The sequence below is a fragment of the Falco biarmicus genome, chromosome Z (assembly GCF_023638135.1).
Source record: "Falco biarmicus isolate bFalBia1 chromosome Z, bFalBia1.pri, whole genome shotgun sequence".
Lineage (NCBI taxonomy): Eukaryota > Metazoa > Chordata > Aves > Falconiformes > Falconidae > Falco > Falco biarmicus.
Genome location: NC_079311.1, coordinates 68,309,368 through 68,323,701, shown reverse-complemented (window position 1 = coordinate 68,323,701; position 14,334 = coordinate 68,309,368).

The following is a 14,334-nucleotide window of genomic DNA, read 5'->3' as shown; positions in this document are numbered from 1 at the left end:
ACCACAAGGCCAGTCATTTCTGCTTGTAACTAAGTGCCTACTGTAGAAGAGTATAGGGACAGTGGCTATGAAACAGAGTCATAGAATAGAATCATAGAATGGTTTGAGTTGGAATGGATCTTGAAAGGTCACCTAGTCCAACATCCTGCAGTTAGCAGGAATGTCTTTAAGTAGACCAGGTTGCTCAGAGCCCCATTCAACCTGACCTTGAATGTTTCCAGGGAGGCATCTACCACATCTCTGAGCAACCTGTTCCAGTGTTTCACCACACTCATCATAAAAAATTTCTTCTTTATATCTAGTCTGAATCTACCCTCTTTTAGTTTAAAACCATAACCCCTTGTCCTATCGCAACAGACCCTACTAAAAAGTTTGTCCTGTCTTCCTTATAAGCTTCCTTTAGGCACTGGAAGGCTGCTCTAAGGTCTCCCTGGAGCCTTCCCTTCTCTGGGCTGAGCAACCTCAACTTTCTCAGCTTGTTCTCATAGCAGAGGTATTCCAACCTCTGATAATTTTTGCTGCTCTCCTCTGGACCTGCTCCAACAGGTCTATGAGTTTCAACATCTCGTCTATACCCTGCCTTGCTTCTCTTTCCTTCTCTGTTATTCCAAGGGTCTACAATGCAATCACTTTCTCTCAGAGCAATAAATTACTCTATCATGAAGTCTTTTTTTTTTTCTGCAGCAAGATTTATGCCTTAGGTAGATGGATTCTTTAAATATAATTTGGTCATCTCTACTTCATACAATACACATTTTGTGAAAACAACATAGGCTTATCCCAGATAATCATCCTAGATGATCTAGCTCTGTATAATATCACACAATATGTCATATTTGACCACAGACCTTTTTCTGTATAGCTTGAGGTTTGCTTTCCCAGGAATCTACTGCTATTAGCACTGTCAAGGAGAACAGAAGTCTACCCAGAATACTTAGATTGCTTATTGTTTTCTCAGCTGGGGGAAAATAATCCATTCTTCCCCTTGCCTGCCTTATATAAATATTTCATGTGAGGACAGAGCTACAGTGTCTTAATAAATACTTTTATTTTGTATTTTTATATTTTGTAAGCTCCTTCTAGGCATAAGAGCCAAGGGCAATCCATCATCAGAATTTTAGATTTAAATTATGTCTTAGAAATGCAAGACCTTTCTAAGGATGAAGTTCAGTTAAAATGACCAGAACCTCACCATTGTTTCGGCCTTTTGCCCTCAGGAAGCCAAAGAGGATGGAAAAAAAGTTTTCCAGACTGGGAAATCACCCTTGTCACCCTATGATTGAACCATCTGCCAGGCAGAGGAAGGAGCCCGTGAGCTACAAGAGCAATCACTGCAGAAGTGGCCTTGCCCTGGCATCTGTCAGTGCAGCCTGGATTTCTCTTGATGTAAAACTCTTAAAACATCTGCCAACCTGGAGTGAGGAAAAAGATGGATGTTCAGCAAGAAGTGCTTAATTAGGATGCAAAGGTTTAGTAACAAAACTGATTTATTTTCTTTTTCATCACTCTCTGTGCTCTGGACAGCATGACAGTAAGGGATAGTTCAAGGAAGCCAAGCATCAGGGTACTTTTTCATTTAAAATTATCACTGGGGTTTATAATCTAGCTGCCTAAGATGTATCTGTGCTATAAATAATTATATCAGTCAACCAATATGAAACAGCTACAGGAAGAATAGAACATAAGAAAATATACATCAGTTTTAAGCATCACAGAGAAGATTCAGGTTAGACATTAAATTCTGGTACAGGAAAATGGCTAAATGACCTCTCAGGGTCCTTAATTTTATATTATGAATATCGCTTATGTTTGCTGGTTTGCTTCTGTTAGGGTTTTTTATTGTGGGATTTTTTTGCCCCCACAATAAGTGTAGACTTTAAAACAAAACAAAACAAAATAACAAGAAAAAAAAAAGACAGAAACATGAGAAATGCTTTTTAAAATTATTTTCTCTGCTCAAAATCAATCTTGAATTATTCATCATGGGAATGGAGAAGAAAGAAAAGTAAGAGACTGAAAAATTATATGGTTCAAGCTGTGTCATTGTGTGTAATATCCTCTCTAACACTAATGCCAAAGGTAGGAATAATGCTAGTGGGAATGCTACAAGGAGAAGTGTTCCTTGCTGTGTGTCTTATACTCTTCCCTGAAGCAGTGTTACAAGTCAGTTAGGTGAAACACAGGTCTGTTCTAGGATAGAAATACTTATAGACATAAGTAAAAATCTTTTCTGGACACTTATGATGTAATAAAGTATAAATATATATATATATATACACACACATACACACACACACATACATACGTATATATGTTATCTATATATTTACACAGATACAGTATAGATAACATATAAGTCATACACATAATAAGTAGGATGTCAAGTTTGCTTTCTAAATCAACAGCTTTTAGTTGGTGCCTAAATTCAATTCCCCTTACTCCTGACTGATTGATATCTTGGGAATATTTTATACTGGAAAAATTCAGTCTGCAAGGCAAAATTATAGTGTCTGCTTCTCCAGATTGCAGACTCCTTCAATTTACGCTCTTCACTACCAGTTTTCCTTTGAACAATCCTGCTTCTACATCTCCTTGGCATATAGCTTAAGATATTCTCTAGCCTACACAGGTATGTGGTATGTAGCCAGGTCAGATTTCTTCTGAGAACTCCACTTGTGCATCCTCTCTCCCTCTAGTTGCCACCTTTGAAATCTGTGGACCCTTTAATGCACATTTGGACAGCTTTTGTTCTCACGCCCAACCACCACCACCACTGTTTCTAAAATAGTTTCTATTAAACATATCTTTTTCATCCTTGTCTCATAGTTGTACATTTTGTTCTAGTTGCATTAGCTAGTAACTGGTGTGATTCTTGGCCCAGTCAGAACTATGTGAGATTGGGATCTTCAACCTGAGCAAGCTGTGCAGTTGCATGTGACGAGGGTTAATTAGTGGCCAGCTGTGTAGGGCAGGGAAGTAGAAAGTCAATAGATGGAAGGGATAGAGCACATACATCTCCTGTGTGATTACATTTACTGTGGGAGTCAGTGGCAAAAACACAGAAGCCTGGGACGTTCAATCATTTAGGGCATCTGAAATGTCTGCAATATCTGACACAGGACATAGGGAGACTACACCCTTATGGAGCAGCACATGGAGACCAGGAAGTATATGCTAAGCATTTCAAGTGGGCCTAGAAACCTAAGTGACTGAATTGATCCTTTAAGGTCATTTATTGGCACTATATATATATAGACACACACATTTGTATATGTATATAGTCAGTATATATATATGTATATACGTTATATTTGTGTGTGTGTGTATGCATATAAACATGTACACATATGTATGCTTTAGTTGCACATTCATTGTGAAGTCATTCAGCTGAGAATAGTTTAAAACAACTTCCAAATTTTACCTCACGCGTAGACGTCTACAAGTGAGTAGAGGTTGGAAAAAATCATGAGACACTGTTGAAGGACCTTGTGTGGGTGTTGGGGCACAGTTTTATGTTTATGTAACTTATAGGGCAGGCTGGCAGGTGGGACACACAAAAAAAAGAAAATTTCATACATGTTTGCAGCTTCTATCTCAATGAGATTACAGTCCTAAAATTGTGAGCCATGGCAGGAGATCCTAGCTGCTGCTGCAGTACAAATACAGTACTTCAGAGAAAATAAAATCAAAGATGGACTCAGGGACAACTTAATATTGAGAGAAAAGAACATTTTGTGTCTGACTGAAAAGGCACAGCATGGGCACAAACCCAAGTGTTTTTAACTTGCAGCACATCCATTATTTTATAGCTGTCCATGTGCACACATTTTCCCTATAGAAAATGCTTAGTGGGTTGCCCTTTTTCCATAGACCGAGAAACTATTCCTCTTAACTTCAGTTTACTGAAGTAAAAGGCCATGTGCATAGCTGACACTGCAGAATACTGAAAATTATGTACATCCTAGCATGACTGTAATGGTAGAGGATGGAGGGTGAACAACCGAGAGTGTCCTGACACACCTTGACTGATACAAAATCTCAACTTATGGGAAATCAGTGGCATATGAACCCAGAACTAATGAAGTTTTGCATGGAAGTCCATTTTCTGTAACTGGCCTGGTATTACCCTTTTCTGCAAACAGTGATCTCTCACCATTCTTGCTGACTTCCTGTATTTCTGTTATTTCTGCAAGTAACAATTCCATGTAACAAGATTTTTTCCTCTCTGAAAAAAGCTGCCTACATCCCTTTAAAAAATTTAAGCGGTAGGTAGATTGTTGTAAGCAGTTAATATCATGCTTAGGTTTAAACACATACCAGATTTTGCTGTATTGGTTTTAGAAAAGTGTGTAAGTTTTCCTGAATTAAATGGGATTTGAGCTTTTATGTTCTTCCCTGATTTGGCGTCTTTCTGAGATTTATGCAATCAAATGCAAAGTCTTTATTCATGCATCTATAAAACACATCTGTTTTAAAGCTAAAATGAGACACTAGAGCACATTGTCCAACCTGCTCTATAATAAACCAAAGAACTCGCCCAGATATGCTGATGTAAGGTAAAACATAATATATAAACTACTAGATTAAAAGAAGTAAAGCACTTAAGCAGCTGAGGAAGCAGAATCTCATTTTAACATGATACATTACGGCAATATGATATTGATATAAAATACAAACCATATATGAAGCTCTTACTCAAGTAGCAAGGCATTTTCAAACAGAGGATAGTAATAATTCCTGGCGAAATGGAATCTCTTTGCACTTTTTAAGCATTAGGAAAGGAAAGAACAGAGAATGATGCAGCCTAAACATCTTTAGTGGAGAGATTTCTTTCCAGATGCCACTGAAACTTGCTTTGGGGATCAAAAAATTCCTAACTGGTGCAGTATTATTTGATGAGCACTTATTTTTTCTTCAGATTCTTCTAGAGTCCTCTGTATGCATTGTTGTAGGATGAGATCAGCTTCCAGTTGTGCAATTAGGAATGTGAATAACATCTGCCACATTTGGTTTGTTCACTCATGTGAACACCCAAGGGAGTTTAATACACAGAGGACGGCTTTGTTTGGAGAAGGGGCAAGGTAACATATTTTATAATTTTATCATTTCAATAGCTAAGGCTAAATGTTTATATTAGAGAAGGCAATATGAACAAACAGCCTTCATACCTGATGAGAAAATGTACAGCTCATGAGATCCTCTGTTCCTGTAGGTTCTTATTTCTCAAGCTCAGATCACTCCTCTTCATCACCACTTCATCAGAATAATTGAGAAACTCTTTGAAGGGGTATACAATTCGTCCCAGTGCCAGTACCACCTGTTTGTTGGGGTTTCTTTTTTTGCTGTGCTGTAAAAGCCTTATGGAAATAATTCAAATTTCCATAAAGAGATAGAAATGAGAGGGGTAATAAGCTGAAGTTACAGACAACACTTTCAGAACTGGTAACAATATTGGCACCCTATTCCACAGAGTAGTAAACAGGTTGAAGAGAGGTTGCATGCCATCAGGATCCATAGCTCTTCAATTAGTGCCAGACCTTCCATTGTTTCATGAAAGGCACAAGAGGCAAATATGATTACTGAAATATGCATCCTTCACACTCACACACACATGGAGAAGAAAAATGAAGAAGGGGAAGGCATTCCCATGTGTAGCTGAACATTAATTTTTACTTTCTTCTTTTTAATTTTTTTCTAACCAACAGAAGTCTTCCAGCTTCTAACTTTTTTCTATATACAGTCACATTGTCGCTGCAAAACACCCATCAAATCAGTCCTAAATTTTTACCGGCAAATCTTTTCAATACTTTATCTCATTTCCAGTGATAAGGACTCAGTTATGTGAAAGTACAACACTCAGATCTGAGCAAAGACATCAACTCTGACAATCAGCAAAGTTCTAGAAATACCTCCCCTGCTTGGCTTGTTCAGCTACAGTACTGAGAGGTCCATCCTCCACTCAAGTACAGGACACAGTAAGACTCAAAGACTACATGTACTTCTTCTCATGCTGGGGGAATATGAAGGTGGAGAGAAAGAAGTAGTCAATACACTGTTAGAACTTCTCTGTACTTTGGGCCATCACATCTCAGGCACAGGGGAGCCACTGTTGCAGGGGACTTCTCTAAATCTGACAGAAGCCAATCTCTGACTCTATCATGACATTACTAGTGTAATAATTTAGATGATAGCAACAATTATTTTCTACTAAACCAATGGCTGCTAAAGTCAATTTCATTTAAAAGTCTTTTTTCCCATTTACTGGTAATTTAGCCCTCTGCTGGCATCCCAGATAAGATTATATTTCTCTACAGTGTTATGACTTCCATGTGATCTTAGGTACCCTTCATATTTTGATCAGAGAGGGAGAAGCCTAAAGGACTATTTGGTCATTGACAAAACAGAGAAATAGAAACACTCAAAATGGCTTGAAGAGTTCTGACTTAAAATAGAGACAAAGTATTTATAACAATTACCATTATTTAAAAATATGAAGGTTAACAAATTTTATTCAATATATAACTGCACTGATAGTTTCAGGGTGTGTACAGCAAGTTAAGAGACATTAGTTTCATATATATTTATGCAGTGGTCAAATATAATTTGTTGTGGAATATTTGTCTGTCCCTCTGTCATAGCTCAGAATGTATATATGCTTGTATGCACACAATATTAGCTGAAGAATAAAAAGGCATTACAAAGTCCTTTGAGTTATTTGAACAGCGGCACTGTACATCATAACATATTTAAATGAATTTTGATGTGGGAAAGAGTTTTGGAATTATGATGTGCAACTATAATTCCATAATAAAATAAACAATCTTTGTATAAATTCTACCTGTAGTCTAATATTTCCATGATAGTCCCCTCTGTGAGGGTAGAATTCAAATGCCTTTGTTTTAAGATTTTTTTATTATTTGTTCCTAATACTTCAGTTAATTATATCATCAAAGGTTTCCCATGCAATGATATTTATTCTGCAATGCTGAGTTCTACCTTTAGTTTTAGGCTACTTGACTTCACTAGATGTGCTTGTCACAAATGAGTGATTTAGGTTAAGTCACTTAAAGAATCAATATCAAAGGTACAAAAAAGTTTTAACAAAAATTTGTCGGAATGCAATTTCACAGAGTTTGATGGCATGGTTTACTTTATTATTTAGTACACAGATGAATCACATAAAAAAGGAACAAATTAAAATTAAGCTGGAATGATTTACACAGAGGGTAAAAATGCAAGACAGACCCTCCCATTGAGTCACGAGGTTCAGAGTGAATGCTCTTGCCTTCTAAATTCTTAATAGAGTTTAGGTGCAGCTAGATCCAATCCTAATCCCACGCTTGGTCAACAGTTTATATCTAAAGGAAAATCCACAGTTAAGGTTGATCATAGGATTTTAGCAGCACTTAATGTTGATGAATTTATAATTTACAAAGCAAATCAAATAGGATTTACTTAAATTATAAGAGTGCCTTAACTATGGATGCAAAAATGGTAACACTACACCTATGAAGTTACTAGATCAATTCACACACATGCACACAGATACAAAGAATGGAGATATATGTACAAAGGTATACCTATTAAAAGTTCTGCTTGAGATCAGTGAAATACTCATTTCTTTGCATTTCTCAACAGGAGAAGGGTTGCAGCCATGCGAAGCAGGAAAACCAGTCTGTTGTCAGCTCTCAGTGTCGATCCTCCTTGTATTGCAGACTTGGGAGTTCATGAGTTCTGTCAGGCGTCCCACTCAGAAGGACATGCTATTGGCAGCCTGCTGCAGTCCAGGAGAGCACCAAGGGCCCCACTTAGGACCACTGTTTACAGGTTCAGAGATGATTTGATTTAGTCATCAGTAATTTTCTGTCCTAGCTGCAAACCAAGTCATAATTAATGGAATTTTTCTCAAAATTCCACTGACAGTAGTATTGTACCACTCAGAGTCATAATAAAGACTGTTCCCAGGCTTGTTAGGGATGCTACGGTCCAGGTGAGGAATGGTCCAAAGCTAACAGGTCTTGTTGTTCAGGTAAGATACGATTCTGGTACAGCCAGTGCAGTTTCCCACCTCAGACATGCAACAGTTACTAGTATATTCATGCAATGCTTAACCACCCAGCTCATTACACAGTGTCTAAGGCCTGCCTGGGATTCCTGAGACTGTAGAGTGGCTCAGGGAAGGGAGCAAGATGCACCATCACAGTGCACTCTAGCTTTTCAAGTTTATTTGTATTGGGCAAGAAGCCAATGGTGTTAATGCATGGAAACCAGGTAGCTGTCAGGACTACTGCAGCAGCATGTCTAATTCTGTTGTACTAAAGCTGTCACAAAACATTAAGTAAAAGATTATATGAAGTATATGTATGGCAAATAGTTTATAATGTAATAAACTAATAAAATTTTTAACTAGCTAAAACATGATCCCTTTTATGTTTTTTCCCCCTCATTTTTGCTGGTTTGTTCATGTTATTCCCCATTCTTTTCTAAAACATTACTGAAAATCCAAGTGGAGTTTGGAACACGTTTGTCTGTCCGTCTGTCTATTTATATATATTTATACCTAAAGTTTTTTCCATGAATGCCACAAAGATCCTTTTTGCATTTCTTTTCCCCTGGTTATCTTTTTAATGTTCATGGGGAAGAAAGTAACTCTGACAACCTCAGTGTGCTATGCTGACAGCAGTGAAGTTTTAATCTTGCTTAGGTCCTCCAGATGTTAGAGCAAGACAATAAAATCATAACTGGAGATACTTCTTTGGCCCTAGAGTGGAACAAATACACTTTTAGCTCCATTTTATGAATAAAATATTAATCAGTAATAGAGTGTTATGCCATGTCCATTTCAGAAAATAGAAGCTACAGGAAACAGAACATTCTGCCTGAAGAAATGTGGAAATGGAAAGTGCTGAATTGATAGCAAAGATGAGACTGCTGTACAAATTCCCCAAGATGCCTCCATAGAGCAATCTTCTCCACAGAGCAATAAAAAATCAAGACTTAGAATAAATAGTTGTAGAAGTATCTATATGAGAGAATACAACTAGATCTCAATGTCTTTACTTCTAAACTATTGAGCTGATTTGGCCATTATTTTGTACTGATCCTACTGCCTGGTCATTCACATACTGCCTGGTCATTCATTCTCCTGCAGGAACTCTATAGTGAAGGCTAATGGTCTGGTCCGGTTCTTCACCATTAAAAATAAAGATACCCACAGCACAGAAGGTGTTTCACCGTACCCATCTTTGCTGACTACTGCTCCCTCCACCTTAATAAACTACCTCAGGTATTTAGACAGTGTGAATAAATTTTCTCTCCTCCCACAAAAGCCAAATGAAATGGGGGCTATGGTAGGGTGTTTGCTCCAGACTCAGTACTGGTGTGTTCTGCTCTTGCATTTAACATGCAGATTTAGCCTGATTAACCATGATCTGAGGGTCAAAGACATATGGTGGCACATGAAAGGGCAGCTGTCTACACAGTTTCAGTGAGACAATGTTTGCACTAACGACCCCAACTGTGGCATGTTGCAGATCTTTCAAGGAGGCTTCTGCTTCTCTCTGTGCTCTGAAAGGCTTTCGCTGCAAATTTCTGTTAACCCTCACAGTTACTGTTAATGTGAACAATATTGTTCTTTCCTAGACTCACTGACACTTTCTTCCCAGGTTCTCTTATATTTCAGTTCAAAAAGGAGGAAAGTTTGTGCTGTTCAGCCTTCAAACAAGGGGGTGGGAATGTTTTTCTTCTGTCATGTGAGCTGTGGTTAAAAAACTGTAAGTTTTTTAAGTCACCACTGGCTTTTTGTCTGAACATTGAATCTGACAATGTCTGTTGCATGCACTGTGAAAGAAGGACTAAAACCTTATGTTATGCTGTAATGTAAGCTAAAGAATAACTTCTATAAATCTTATTTTAAGCCAGACTCCCTTCATTGAAAGGATTCTGGAAACCAGGAAAGAGAGAGGGGGTGGAGAGAAGAGGAATTTCTCTCCTTCATTCTTCCTTTAGTTCCCTGATAAAAGTACTGACTGAGTGGCAGCAGCTCACAACAGAGGAGTGGTGGTCAGCTGTAATTTGCTTTTAATTCTTCCTGCCTTGAAGAAGTGAGACAACCCAGGCTGCCAAAATGTTGCCCTAGAGTTCCCTAGGGAAAGTCAAGCTGGAAATGCTGTAAGAGTGGTTGGGCTTTAAGAGTGTGAAGAAGTTGCAAGATGAGACTCAGGTGGAGGTTTCTGAGCTATAGCTAATGTACTGTAGTTTCAGTCCCAATTAGACTTGGTGCAACAATGGCTCCAAGCTGCTCATACAGATTCTCATTAATGTAAACGTACAAAACCAGATAATCAGAGAAAAGATAGTAAAAATAGGTATCTATAAAAATTAATTCACCTCTAGGGTTGCTAAACAATTATATTTATGATCACTGTTACTGGCTCAATGCATTTTAATTCAACCTCTTCACAAGTATCCATTAAAAGTGCAGAATTTAGAACATCTATGGGTGGAGTTCGTTTCTCTTTTAGAATTTCTGGGAAAACCCAGAATCCAGAGTCACTTTAATTTACCTGCTTAGCTCCAGTAATAGTCTCCCAACCCTGTTATCTAGGCCATAATTCATTACATGTGTATATTTATTTTTAATTATTTTTACACAAACATTTAGAAAACACTATAGATATAAAAATTGTAACTACAGTCTTGGAAAACATACTCAGCTGTACTCATTTAGATGAGTTATTGGCTTTTGAACTGAATTCAGTAACCGCAAAATGCTTCTGATAATGCAGATTTCAGAAATTAGAGACATGAAAGCATCATCCATCAAGACTACAACAAGCCTGGTATAGAGAATCACCTCATCCTATTGCTGAAATAGTTAACAAGTAATTTGGCACACCACTGGGAAGTAATTTCTCCTGTTTGAGTGGGGCTAGAGCTAGCATTCAACCTTGAAAAAATATTACATTCAAAAATCTGTTCATAGACTTTTTATATTTAAAGGAATTCATAAACTGTAACAAGGGTATTTCAGCAGAAGTATTGAAATGGAAAAAGGGACTTTTCATCCTGCATTCATCTGCCATTGTCAAAATTCAGAAAATTCTTTACATTTTACTATCAAGAAAACTACATAAGTACTAGCCTTGTTTAGAAGAAGAGGACTTAGTGAGTATTATACAACTCTTGACAGTTTGTTTCCTTCAGGTACCATGATTTTACATTTGAATTTGACCCAAGTGATGTGTTGAGAAGTGTTCAGCTGATAAAAAAGAGTCTTCTGTGAAACTGTCATATTTTTGACTCATTTTAATAGGCAATGCTTTCATGTCGAAGAGACACTTCACATTTGTTAACAATTGGCAGCATTTTTTCTTTTTTTTTAGGAAGCTATAAAGCCCTGATTGGAGCTGCAGTAAGCTTGTCACCAGAAACTCAGACTCAAGCCCTTTCAGTCATACAAGCCCTCTGCAATTTGCTTGGCAGGGAAGTGGCATGAAAATTGTGCTGCTGAACTGAGAAAGAAAAACTTCTTGAAGCGGTGGAATTTTGGACACCTTCATGTTAACTGCTCAGACTGGGACCACTGTATGACGTTTCTTAGTTCATATGTAGTTTTTAGCCTGATCCTCCTCAGAAATGTGATTTATGCAATCGTGTTGTTTACCTGCTGGTTGCCTTATCCTAATACTTTTTTTTTCTTGTTATGAACCATTTTTCCAACATTCAAACAAAGTCAAAAGGCAGTAGAGGTGGAAAACATGAGGAAAATTATGTTCATGTAAATTTCATGAAAATCAGTGTAAGTACAGGAAAGATCCAAATCAATGCTCCTATTGAGGAGCAAACATTATACATTGTTCTCAGCAGCAGGCTGTTTGCCAATTGGCTCAGGAGTGCCAGCCAGCTAATTGCCAAGAGCACTGCTTGGGAACCAGTTGTGGCATGAGCTGCTACCTGTGAGTGAAGGTGTCCCAGGGACTAGGGAGGGGAAAGGGGTTACCATGGTTTGAGGATGGAAGTGAAAGGATTTGTGGGATAAAGCATAGAAATCCGTAAGAAATCAGGTTTTGTTAATTGCATTGCTCACCATCAACTTTATTTTGTCTAACCCAAAATGTATTACAGTAGAAGGAAGGTAAACATTGTAAAAAAGGAGTGTGCAAAATGAAATAATTTGGTTATAACTGAAAGGGGGGGGGGGGGGGGGGAATCCACCCTCCCCCTATTTCCATGAGGGTGTGCTCAATTAAAACTAAAAGAAAAAAAGAAAGTGAACTGAAGGTTATTTTCTTTGAAGCTTGTTGACTTAATGCCACAGTTTTATTTGCTGGGTGAGCACTGGGTAATAAAAGACATAATTTTATTAAGAGAAAAACATTAATGTGTACTACAAATAATTCCTATAGACAGATACTCCTTTTAAAAGTGTGTTTCAAAATCTCATAGGTAAAACAACGTGAAGCCATCCATACTAAGGTACAAGCTCTTCAGCACAGTACAAGGCTTTGAAGTATTTTCTATTTCTTACATATTGTGAAGTCTAAAAGGAGCTTTTGTAAAAATACGTGGGGGTGAAATACACTGAAAGGACAGTAGTAAAAACCTGCAGAGGCAATGCACTCAAATATTCCTACAGTAGCAAGTATTCCTTGCAAGCCTTTTTCCTGCCAAGCCATTGCCTTCAATGGAGGCTGTCTGGGCACATTGCTCAGGCAGATTGATAGCAAGTCATTGCCACTTGGCAAGACAGGAGTGTCTAGCTGCATGGCAGAAATTTACCTACACTGCAGCTTTTGCAAAGGCATGCCTGCAGCGTTCTTGCATGCCTGAATAAGGTAGTTGCTAGCTGGTTAGAAAACAGAACTATGTCCCCAGTCCTTTTCCCACCATTCTCTCTGATGACTGAGGTAAAATCTCCCTAAACTCAACATAGCCATGAACTTCAAGGCATTAGTCATATAAACATCTGCCAAAACTTTAGAGCAGATATTTGTGTGCACAAATTGCTATCTGTGATGGCAAGCCATTAAACAAATTTCTCCTCTCCATTAAAAATATAGGGCCTTTTAATGTTAATAGAAGTCCTAGGCTTTATTAACATTTAATGTTAAATGCTGTTAGTAGGTTGTTGCTATCACATACACATCTGCATGAAATCACTAGGAGTCTTTTCATTATCTTCCAGGATGAGATGATGAACTGCTGAAAGAGGAGGAAAGAGTTGTTATGGATCTCAAATTTCACATTAAATAAAAAAAAATCCCAGCACCAAATATGTAAAAAAACAATGAAAAGTTAGTAGGCTGGCTGAGCAGTTGATCTGATAATGCTTCTATAAGCTTTATTGTGAGCTTCGATGTGAAAGAATTCAAGACTAAGATTTGCAGGATACAAGCCATAAACTGCTAATGAAAAACTGAGAAATTCCCCTTTATTATTTAAACATCACATGACTCTGTTTTCATTAGTAGATAGCTGTTTCACTTTAAAACTCCTAAATGCAGTAAATGGGTATTTTAATCTTATTCGGGTTTTTTTTTTTTTATTCCTAATTCATTTACCCACTGATTACTTAACAAACCGTATGCAGTGAAATAAAGAATGGGTGTTAAAACAAAATGGTTTATAGTTCCTGGCACAGTTCCCAGAAATCAAGCCATTTCACATCCTTGATGCACTGCCAAATATGTTTTTGTTGTCTCCTCCGCCAGTGTAAACAAACATGGTGGTGGCAGCTGGGGGGAAGCTGAAAGGGCTTGAGGGTAGACTGGCTTTGTCCTTCTCCACAGCACACCTCCACCCCCTGCTACTCCCTAACGCTTCTGCAGATCTGATTTCCCACACTACTGCAGCGTAAAGGAAGTTTAAAAGAGCTGCGTGTATACTTCATAGGAAGGTAATAAGGCATTGCAAGACTAACTTCACACTTCGCTCGTCTGTCAAGGGGGTCTCCCCTTCCCAACAATACCCCAATGTTTTGGTAGGCAGGCTCCAGCCCACTTAGCCAGCGAGGAGGCACGGGTGGAATGCCAGGTATGTCTACAGAGCAAAGTAGCGCAGGCAGCCTGACGCCAGGAGAGAATAGGCAGGTACCTATTGAGTTACAGGATTTCTACAAATCTAATCCACGTGTAATGTGAGACTTATTACAGAGTCAGCCTCTGCCAGGGCTGTGAAAAGTCTGAGGATAGGAACAGCCCCAGAAACAATGATCCCAGTTAACTCATTGCAACCCAACATTGGTTGACCAAAACTAATGCTCTGTTATCCTTGTAATTAATTTCTTGAACAGCAATTACAAGCTGTATGTTATCAAGGATTTAATAACAAATG